The 11,118-nt window shown below is 40.6% G+C and overlaps 1 pseudogene; it reads left to right on the top strand.

The window, feature by feature from the left end:
• The first annotated feature begins 262 nt into the window (after positions 1 to 262).
• Positions 263 to 2,045, top strand: LOC126018943 (heterogeneous nuclear ribonucleoprotein L-like; annotated as a pseudogene).
• Positions 2,046 to 11,118: the final 9,073 nt, after the last annotated feature.

Genomic DNA, 11,118 nt, shown 5'->3' with positions numbered 1-11,118 from the left:
ATTATAGTAATAACATACACAAAATTGTGCCTAACTCATGAATTCTATGCTTCTCATCCTTATTTCTTCAGCCACTGTAAAACCATAATAAGCTGGAGAAACGGTGTTGGTGGCTGGAACAGAGGCATCAGCAGGATGAGCAGCAGAGTCGGTCCAGAGCAATGGTGAAGATGGTGGCGGCAGGTATGGAGGCTGTGGCAGCTGCATTGAGGGCGGCCGAGCCCCTAACCGGCTAAACACTGACAACGCCTGCGTCCAGCATGGAGACTGAGGAGCAGGGCGGTGGAGGCGGGGAGAACTACGATGACCCGCACAAAACCCCCGCTTCCCCAGTCGTCCACATCAGGGGCCTGGTTGATGGTGTGGTAGAAGCTGATGTTGTAGAGGCCTTGCAGGTATTTGGACCCATCAGCTGTGTGGTGGTGATGCCTAAAATAAGACAAGCGTTGGTGGAGTTTGAAGATTTTGGGGGGCTTGCAGCGCTGTGAACTACGCAGCCGACAACCAAATCTATCTACATCGCTGGTCACCCTGCTTTTGTGAATTATTCGACCAGCCAGAAGACCTCCCGGCCTGGAGACTTGGCTGATTCCAGGAGTGTCAACAGTGTGCTTCTCTTCACCATCTTGAACCCCATCTACTCCATCACTACGGATGTTCTGTACACTATCTGTAACCCTTGTGGCCCTGTGCAGAGAATCGTCAGTTTCCACAAGAATGGAGTCCAGGCCATGGTAGAATTTGACTCCGTGCAGAGTGCCCAACGCGCCAAGTCCTCCCTCAATGGGGCTGACATCTACTCGGGCTGCTGCACTCTGAAGATTGAATATGCAAAGCTTACACGCTTGAATGTGTACAAGAATGATCAGGATACTTGGGACTACACTAACCCCAATCTCAGTGGACATGGTGACCCAAGGAGCAACCCCAACAAAAGCCAGAGACAGCCCCCTCTCCTGGGAGATCATCCTGGGGAATATGGAGGGCCCCACTGTGGGTACCACAGCCATTACCATGATGAGGGCTACCGAAGTATAGGCCCACCTGTAGGGGGTCACCACGGCCTCCAGTATGGGCACCCCTACACCCTCCCCCACCACCCGAGTATGGCCCTCACACCGACAGCCCCGTGCTCATGGCCTATGGCTTGAACCAGTCTAAGAATTGTGACCGATTCTGCAATGTCTTCTGCCTGTATGGCAATGTGGAGAAGGTCAAATTCATGAAAAGCAGCCTGGGGCGGCCATGGTGGAGATGGCTGATGGCTACGCTGTGGACCGTGCCATCACTCACCTCAACAACAACTTCATGCTCGGGTAGAATCTGAACGTGTGTGTCTCCAAGCAGCCTGCCATCATGCCCGCCAGTCGTATGGGCTGGAAGACGGTTCCTGCAGTTACAAAGACTTTAGTGAGTCGAGAAACAACCGGTTTTCCACTCCAGAGCAGGCGGCCAAGAATCGTATCCAACACCCGAGCAACCTGCTGCACTTCTTCAATGCCCCCCTGGAAGTGACTGAGGATAAATTCTTTGAGATCTGTGATGAGCTGGGAGTAAAGCGGCCATCGTCTGTAAAAGTCTTCTCCTGCAAAAGTGAACGCAGCTCCTCAGGGCTGCTGGAGTGGGAATCCAAGAGTGATGCCCTGGAGACTTTGGGCTTCCTGAACCATTACCAGATGAAAAACCCAAATGGCCCATACCTGTACACCCTGAAGTTGTGTTTCTCCACTGCTCAGCACGCCTCCTAACTGGGTACCTAGGAAGTTGTTCCCATTCGAGCAGGAAAACATTGCTTTTCCTTTATGCTGGTTATTCTTTTCCCTTTCTGCAAAATTTCCTGTATTCCTTTTTTTTAAATGCTAGGTTAGAGGCTTTTAACCTAATGGAAATGCTAAAAGTCAAGAGGGGGAGGGGAAGGGAAACTGAGAAATCCCAGTTTAACCTTCACTTTTGGAAATTATTGTACATGTGATTTTTTTCCCTCTTGTTCATTTGTGCTGCCCGTGTACTCTTGGCACATTTCAATAAAACAGTTTGAAAATAAACACTTGTCTGGGATCCCCCCCCCCAAAAAAAAACCATAATAAGCTGAAAAAATAGAACCAAACAGTTATTGCAGAACAACTTTAATATAAGGCAGCCAAGTATATATTTTAGAATATTTTAATAGGAAGATATATGCAAGACTTTGATGTTTTATAATACAATTGTATACTTTATATTTTTAGCAATGGAAAACACCCATGCAAGAAAATATAAAATGATATGTATATCTCATATACATTTCATTAGCTATATATACACCCTTTTACACTTACCAGGTATCTTTTTTCATTTTGTTTTAACTTTTTCTCAAAACATGCAATCAAGCACAAAGTATAATTATTTCCACACATATACATTCTTAGTCTTTCCCTTTAGTCTCATAAAACACTCTATATAAAAAACTGAAAACTCTTTTATATTCAAATTAAAATCATCTGAATAAAATAGTGCCTCTGTTTTAAGACAAGTCTCAGCAAAAATAAATACACTATTCTATTATGAGAAGTATTCAACCATTTCAAAGAATAATATGTAAACAAAACACATCATTTACTATATTATAACTGTACAGTAAACAATAAAAGGTAATTCTAGAAGTCCTGGGTTTTGAGAAGCAAATGGAATTGTCCTTAAATCATTTCAAATTGTAACTAAATGATAGTCTTCAACAAGCAGGAACTCAGTACATCATAATGAAATCTAAGAAAAGGAGATGGAGGACCGGAGTAGTAACACAGTGGTAGGCCTCTTGTCTTGCAAGCAGCTCACCCAGGAAGGACCTCGGTTGGATTCCCACCATCCCATATGGTTCCCCAAGCCAGGAGGGATTTCTGAGCACATAGTCAGGAGTAACCCATGAGCGACACCAGATGTGCCCCCCCAAATAAAAGATGGAAACACAGCTATTTCTCATGTCCTCTATTACATAATCTGCATGCATATATCTAGAATGTGTAGAATGTAAAGATATATAGAAGTTATGCTACTAATTAAATGATCAACTATTTTTAAATTTTTATTTAAAACACTTTATTACATACATGATAGTGTTTGGGTTTTAGTCATGTAAAGACCACCACCAATAACCAGTGCACCATTCCCATCACCGATGTCCCAAATCTCCCTCCTCCCCACCCAACCCCTGCCTGTACTCTAGATAGGTCTTTATTTCCCTCGTACATTCTCATTTTTAGGATAGTTTAAAAAGTAGTTATTTCTCAAATTCATCCCTGTTTGTGGTGAGCTTCATGAGGTGAGCTGTAACTTCCAGCTCTTATCATTTTTGTGTCTGAAAGTTATTACTGCAAGAATGTCTTTCATTTTTCTTAAAACCCATAGATGAGTGAGACCATTCTGCATCTTTCTCACTTTCTGACTTATTTTACTCAGCATAATAGATTCCATGTACAGGAAAATTTCATGACTTCATCTCTCCTGTCAGCTGCATAATATTCCATTGTGTGTATGTACACACATTAGCCATTCATCTGTTGAAGGGTATCTTGGCTGTTTCCAGAGTCTTGCTATGGTAAATAGTGCTGCAATGAATATAGGTGTAAGGAAGGGATTTTTGTTTTGAATTTTTGTGTTCCTAGGGTATATCCCTAGAAGTGGTATAGCTGGGTCGTATGGGAGCTCGATTTCCAGTTTTTGGAGGAATCTCCATATTGCTTTCCATAAAGGTTGAAATAGATGGCATTTCCACCATCAGTTGATAAGAGCTCCTTTCTCCCCACATTCCTGCCAACACTGCTTGTTCACATTCTTTGTGATGTGTGCCAATCTCTGAGGTGTGAGGTGTTACCTCATAGTTGTTTTGATTTGCATCTCCCTGATGATTAGTGATGTGGAGCATTTTTTCATGTGTCTTTTGGCCATTTGTATTTCTTCTTTGTCAAAGTGTCTGTCCGTTTCTTCTCCCCATTTTTTGATGGGATTAGGTGTTTTTTCTTGTAAATTTTTGTCAGTGCCTTGTATATTTTGGAGATTAGCTGCTTGTCTGGTGGGTATTGTGTAAATAGTTTCTCTCACTCAGTGGGGGGCTCTTGTATCCTGGGCGCTATTTCTTTTGAGGTGCATTAGCTTCTCAGGTTAACATATTCCCATCTGTTAATCTCAGCTTTCAATTGCTTGGATAGTGCAGTTTCCTCTTTGAAGATGCTTTTAGTCTCAATGTCCTGGAGTGTTTTACCTACGTGTTGTTCTATATATCTTATGGTTTCTGGTCTGATATCGAGGTCTTTCATCCATTTTGGATTTATCCTTTGTACATGGTGTTAGGTGTGGGTCTAAATTCAATTTTTTGCAAGTGGCTAGCCAGTTGTGCCAACAACACTTGTTGAAGAGGATTTCTTTGCTCCATTTAGGATTTCTTGCTCCTTTATCAAAAATTACGTGATTGTATGTCTGGGGAACATTCTCTGAATATTCAAACCTATTCCACTGACCTGAGGGCCTGTCTTAATTCCAATACCATGCTGTTTTGATAACTATTGCTTTGTAGTACAGTTTAAAGTTGGGGAAAGTTATCCCTCCCATATTCTTTTTCCCAGTGACAGCTTGAGCTATTCTAGTGTGTTTATTGTTCCAAATGAATTTCAAAAGTGCCTGATCCACTTTGAAGAATGTCCTCGGTATCTTTAGAGTGATCGCATTATATCTGGACAATGCTTTGGGGACTATTGCCATTTTAATGATGTTAATCCTGCCAATCCATGAGCAGGGTATGTGCTTCCATTTCCATGTGTCCTCTCTTATTTCTTGGAGTAGGGTTTTATAGCTTTCTTTGTACAGTTCCTTCACATTTTTAGTCAAGTTGTTTCCAAGATATTTGAGTTTCTGTGGCACTCTTGTGAATGGGGTTGTTTGTTTTCTTAATGACCATTTCTTCCTTATTACTGTCGGTGTATAGAAAGGCCATGATCTTTGTGTGTTAATTTTGTAGCCTGCCACCTTGCTATATGAGTCTATTGTTTCTAGAAGCTTTTTCATAGAGACTTCAGGGTTTTCTAGGTAGAGTATCATGTCATCCCAAACAGCGAGAGCTTGAATTCTTCCTTTCCTATCTGGATTCCCTTGATATCCTTCTTCTTTCCTAATCGCTATAGTGAGTAGTACTTCCCGTGCTATGTTGAATAGGAGTGGTGAGAGAGGACAGCCATGTCTTGTGCCAGAATTTAGATGAAAGGCTTTCAGTTTTTCTCCATTGAGGATAATATTTGCCATTGGCTTGTGGTAGATTGCTTCAACTAGATTGAGAAAGGTTCCTTCCATTCCCATCTTGCTTAGAGTTTTGTTCAAGAATGGGTGTTGGACCTTATCAAATGCTTTCTCTGTGTCTATTGATATGATCATGTGATTTCTATTTTTCTTGTAGTTCATGTTGTCTATTATGTTGATAGATTAATGGATGTTAAACCAGCCTTGCATTCTTGGGATGAAACCTACTTGATCATAGTGGATGATCTTCTTAGTAAGGCATTGAATCCTACTTGCCAGGATTTTGTTGAGGATCTTTGCATCTGTATTCATCAACAATATTGGTTTGTAATTTTCTTTTTTGGTAGCATCTCTGTCTGGTTTAGGTATCAAGGTAATGTTGGCTTCATAAAAGCTATTTGGAAGTGTTCCTGTTTTTCCAATTTCATGAACAGTTTTGCCAGGATTGATAGAAGTTCCTCTTGAAAGGTTTCAAAGAATTCATTAGTAAATCCATCTGGGCCCGGACTTTTTGTTTTTGGGCAGACATTTGATTACTGTCTTAATTTCCTTAATCGTGATGGGTGTGTTTAGATATGCTACATCCTCTCATTCAACCATAAATGTTAAAAGGTCCACAAATTTATCCATTTCTTCCAGGTTTTCATTTTTGGTGGCATAGAGTTTCTCAAAGTAGTTTCTGATTACCCTTTGGTTCTCTAACATATCAGTAGTGATCTCTCCTTTTTCATTCTTAATACTAGTTAACAAGTTTCTCTCTCTCTTTCTTTGTTAGTTTTGCCAGTGGTCTATCAATCTTGTTCATTTTTTCAAAGAACCAACTTCTGCTTTCGTTGATCATTTGGATTGTTTTTTGAGTTTCTACTTCATTGATTTCTGCTCTCAGCTTTGTTATTTCCTTCTGTCTCCCTATTTTTGTGTCCTTTTGTTGAATCCTTTCCAATTCTATGAGCTGCATCATTAAGCTATTTAGGCATGCCCCTTTTTTCCTGATGTGTGCTCACAAAGCTATAAATTTTCCTCTCAGTACCGCTTTTGCTGTGTTCCATAGGTTCTGATAGTTTGTGTCTCCATTGTCATTTGTTTCTAGGAAGATTTTGATTTCCAATTTGATTTCATCATGGACCCACTGATTATTCAGTATTAGGCTGTTTAACTTCCAGGCATTAAAGTTTTTGTTCTGTGTCCTTTTGTAGTTCACATATTATTTCAGGGCCTTGTGGTAGCAAAGGTAGACTGCAAAATTTCTATCCTCTTGATATTATGGAGGTATGTTTTATGTGGTAGCATGTAGTCTATCCTGGAGAATGTCCCATGTACATTAGAGAAAAATGTGTATCCAGGCTTCTGGGGGTGGAGTGTCCTGTATATATCTACTAGCCCTCTTTCTTCCATTTCTCTTTTTCAGGTCTATTATATTCTAGTTGGGTTTCAGACTGGTTGACCTGTCAAGTGTTGACAATGCCAAGTTGAGGTCTCCCACAATTATTGTGTTGTTATTTATATTATTTTTCAGATGTGTCAACAATTGTATTAAATATTTTGCTGGTCCTCATTCAGTGCATATATGTTTAGGAGAGTGATTTCTTCCTGCTGTACATATCCCTTGATTAATACAAACTGCTCATCTTTATCCCTTACAACTTTTCTAAGTATAAAGTTTGCATCATCTTATATTAGTATGGCCACTCCAGCTTTTTCATGGGTGTTGCTTGCTTGGATGTTTTTCCTCCAGCCCTTTATTTTGAGTCTATGTTTCTTCTGACTGTTCAGGTGTGTTTCTTATAGGCAGCAGAAGGTTGGATTAAGTTTTGTGATCCATTTAGCCACTCTGTGTCTCTTAACTGGTGCACTTAGTCCATTGACATTGAGAGAAAGAATTGCTCTGAGACTTAGTGCCATCTTTATCTCGAAGTTTGGTGTGTCTGTTGGTCAGTCTTGTCTTAAAGTAGGCCTTTCAGTTTTTCTTGTAAGAATGGTTTTGAGCCTGCAAAGTTTCTGAGCTGTTGTTTGTCTGGGAAACCATATATTGTTCCTTCAAATCTGCAAGTGAGTTTTTCTGGATGTAGTATTCTAGGCGAAGCATTTATTTCATTGAATGTTTTCACTATGTCCCACCACTGCCTTCAGGCCAAAAATGGATCACAGCACAGAAGACAGGCAGATAGGGGTGCTGGCATTTGAGTTCCAGCAGAGTTCAGTGGCTTTCCCTTTCTGGGCGTGTAAGCTCACCTCCAGGGAAGGCTCAGGAAGGCAAGCCATCGGCAGATGAGCCACACACAGGATGAAATCAGGCGAAAATGGAGCACAGCACAGGAGACAAGCAGATGGGTTTGCTGGCATTTGAGTTCCAGCAAAGTTCAGCAGCTTACCATTTCTGGGCTTGTAAACTCACCTCCAGGGAAGGCTCCAGGGAAGTCGAGCTGTCCACAGATGAGCCACACACAGGATGAAATCAGGCCAAAAATGGAGCACAGTGCAGAAGACAGGCAGATAAGGGTGCTGGCATCTGAGTTCCAGCAGCATTCCTCAATAATCTCTCACTCTGAAGCAGGCAATATCATCAGCAGGAAAGCTGATGAAATCCAGTCTCAGGCAGGTGGAAACCACATGGCCCAAGATTGCTTCTGCGCCCTTCTGACTCCCAGCAGAAATCAGCAGGAATCAGTGTGTGTACATCCTGATCCACCACTGAAGCAGGCACGATCATCAGCAGGAACGCTGATGAAATCCAGTCTCAGGCAGCTAAAAACAGCATGACCCAAGATGGCCTCTGCACCCTTTCAACCACTGGCAGACACCAGCAGGAATCAGTGTGTGTAGGTCCTGAACCCGAAGCCACCATGTTTATTTTGAAAATAAAAAAAAAAAGACATTATAGAGGAACAACAAAACCCATTTTATGAGTGTGTTTTTTATATCTAATTTTATGGCACATGCTATTCTATAAGATCCACAAAATGCTATCTATTCTGGTTATTCTAAGTAGATGTATAAATAGGATCACCTGAGTGTGCTATGATTAAAAAAATAAAAGGAAAAAAATCTAATGGATAGCACTAACATGCTGCTTCTAGTGCAAAAAATCCTTATGATATATGTCCATACTTAAAAACAAGGAAGCCTGTTATAGAGGCTAATAAATTATACACCCAAGTTGAGACTCTAGAGAAAAAAAAGAACTTTGGAAAATACCACAATGCTTCATCTGATGGTTAGCACAGTTGTCACTTCTATATCCTTGGCCACCGTGACTTACATAGTATGCACAAAAGATTTTGGTCTAGAGCTTCACAATAGTAAAAGTTTTAACCATGTTCTTTTCATTCAGTCAGTCAACCCAAGTTGGGTTACATGCATTGCAAAGGGTCCCCACATATTGTGATGAGTGACAATCCCTATGTACAGAACCAGGAATGAGACCTATGCATGGCTGAGTGTAATCCCCAAACAAACACTAAATTTGTTCTTGACTCAAAAGAAGATTGATTTATTTTCCACTGAGCTTTCAAGAACTTTCTGTGCTTGGGTGAGAGCTGCCTGAATGTAGCAATCTTGGGGTGCAGGATGGGTCATACTAGAAATATAAATAGTGTACATAGAGTTTTAAGTCAGATAAAATCAATAATAAATACATAATAAATTATTGACCATATTCAGGTATTTAAGAGGAAGTGAGAGAGTTTGAGAAGAGTCAGAGTCTGTGAGAAAGCAGTTTTTCTAAGAGATGCACCACATAGTCAGACTTTTTTAAAATTCCTAACCACTTCATCAAATGTGACCTTGTAGTCATAAGGGTTTAAGTCAATGTGTCCAAACAAATCATCCTCTTTTCACACAGATCTTCTATTTAGAGACTAGGTTTTGTTCCTTTCTTCAAGAGATTTCAAGCTGTATCAGATGTCTGGCTCACTGGCTGTATGGATTTTGAAGATTTGCCTGAAATCCAAGTCACAGAAGCCTTATTTTTATGACCTTACTTATTCTTGAGTACAACCAAATATACAACTTTTGCATATTACTTTTTGTTTGTGTGTTGTTTGTGTTTCTGGTCACACCCCGCAGCGCTCATGGGTTACTTCTGGCTCTATGCTCAGAAATAGCTCCTGGCAGCTCGAGGGACGATACCGGGGTTTGAACCACTGTCCTTCTGCATGTAAGGCATATGCCCTGCCTCCATGTTCTCTCTTTAGCCCCTGTATATTACTTTTTTCTTCTTTATTTGAACATCTTTATTACATAAATGATTGTGATTAGGTTTCAGTCGTGTAAAGAAAACCCCCTTCTCCAGTGCAACATTCCCACAACCAATGTCCCCAATCTACCTCCATCCCACCCCACACCCACGTGTACTTCTCACAGGCTTTCCAGTTCCCTCATTCATTCACATAATGATGGTAGTTCTCTGTGTAGTTATTTCTGTAGCTGTACTCACCACTATTTGTGGTGAGCTTCATAGAGTGAGCTGCTGTTCATCCCTCCTCTCATTGTCTCTGAGGATTGTTACAAAAATGACTTTTATTTTTCTTAAAACCCATAGTTGAGCGAGACTATTCTGCATCTCTCCTTCTGACTTATTTCACTCAGCATGGTAGATTCCATGTACATCCATGTATAGGAAAATTTCATGACTTCATATCTCCTGACGGCTGCATAATATTCCATTCTGTATATGTACCACAGTTTCTTTAGACATTCCTTTGTTGAAAGGTATCTTAGTTGTTTTCAGAGCCTGGCTATTGTGAATAGTGCTGCAATAAATATAGGTGTGAGGAAGGGGTTTTTGTATTGCATTTTTGTATGCTTAGGGTATATCTCTAGAAGTGAAATAGCTGGGTCAAATGGGAGCTCAATTTCCAGATTTTGAAGGAATCTCCATATTGCTTTCCATAGAGGCTGTACTAGGAGGCATTCCCACCAGCAGTGGATAAGAGTTCCTTTCTCTCCACATCCCTGCCAGCATTGATTGTTCTCATTCTTTGTGATGTGCGCCAATCTCTGCAGTGTGAGGTGGTATCACATCGTTGTTTTGATTTGCATCTCCCTAATGATTAGTGACAAGGAGCATTTTTTCATGTGCCTTTTGGCCATTTGTATTTCTTTTTTTTTTTTTATCAAAGTGTCTGTTCATTTCTTCTCCCCATTTTTTTGATGGGATAGGATGTTTGTTTTTTCTTGTAAAGTTCTGTCAGTGCCCTGTATATTTTAGATATTAGCCCCTTATCTGAAGGGTGTTGGGTGAATCATTTCTCCCACTCAGTGGGTGACTCTTGTATCCTGGGCAATATTACTTTTGAGCTGCAGAAGCTTCTCAGTTTAATGTATTCCCATCTGTTGATCTCTGCTTCCATTTGTTTGGAAAGTGCAGTTTCCTCCTTGAAGATGCCTTTAGTCTCAATGTCATGAGTGATTTACCGACATATTGTTCTATATACCTTATGGTATCAGGTCTGATATCAAGGTCTTTTATCCATTTGGATTTTACCTTCCTAAGTGATGTTAACTGGGGGTCTATGTTCACTTTTTTGCAAGTGGCTAACCAGTTCTGCCAGAACCACTTGTTGAAGAGATTTTCCCTGCTCCCCTTAGTATTTCTTGCTCCTTTGTCAAAAATTAGGTAATTGTATGTCTGGGGAAAGTTCTCTGAGAACTCAAGCCTATTCCACTGATCTCACGGTCTGTCTTTATTCCAATTCCATGCTGTTTTGATAACTATTGCTTTGTATACAGTTTAAAGTTGGGGAAAGGATTGCCTCCCATTTTCCTTTTCCCTAGGAGTGCTTTAGGTATTTGAAGGTGTTTATTGTTCCAGATGAACCTGATAATTGTTTGATCCACTTCTTTGAAGAATGT

The sequence above is a fragment of the Suncus etruscus genome, chromosome 9 (genome assembly GCF_024139225.1).
Source record: "Suncus etruscus isolate mSunEtr1 chromosome 9, mSunEtr1.pri.cur, whole genome shotgun sequence".
NCBI lineage: Eukaryota > Metazoa > Chordata > Mammalia > Eulipotyphla > Soricidae > Suncus > Suncus etruscus.
The sequence above is the reverse complement of the archived record's forward strand: the minus strand, read 5'-3'. Positions and strand labels throughout refer to the sequence as shown.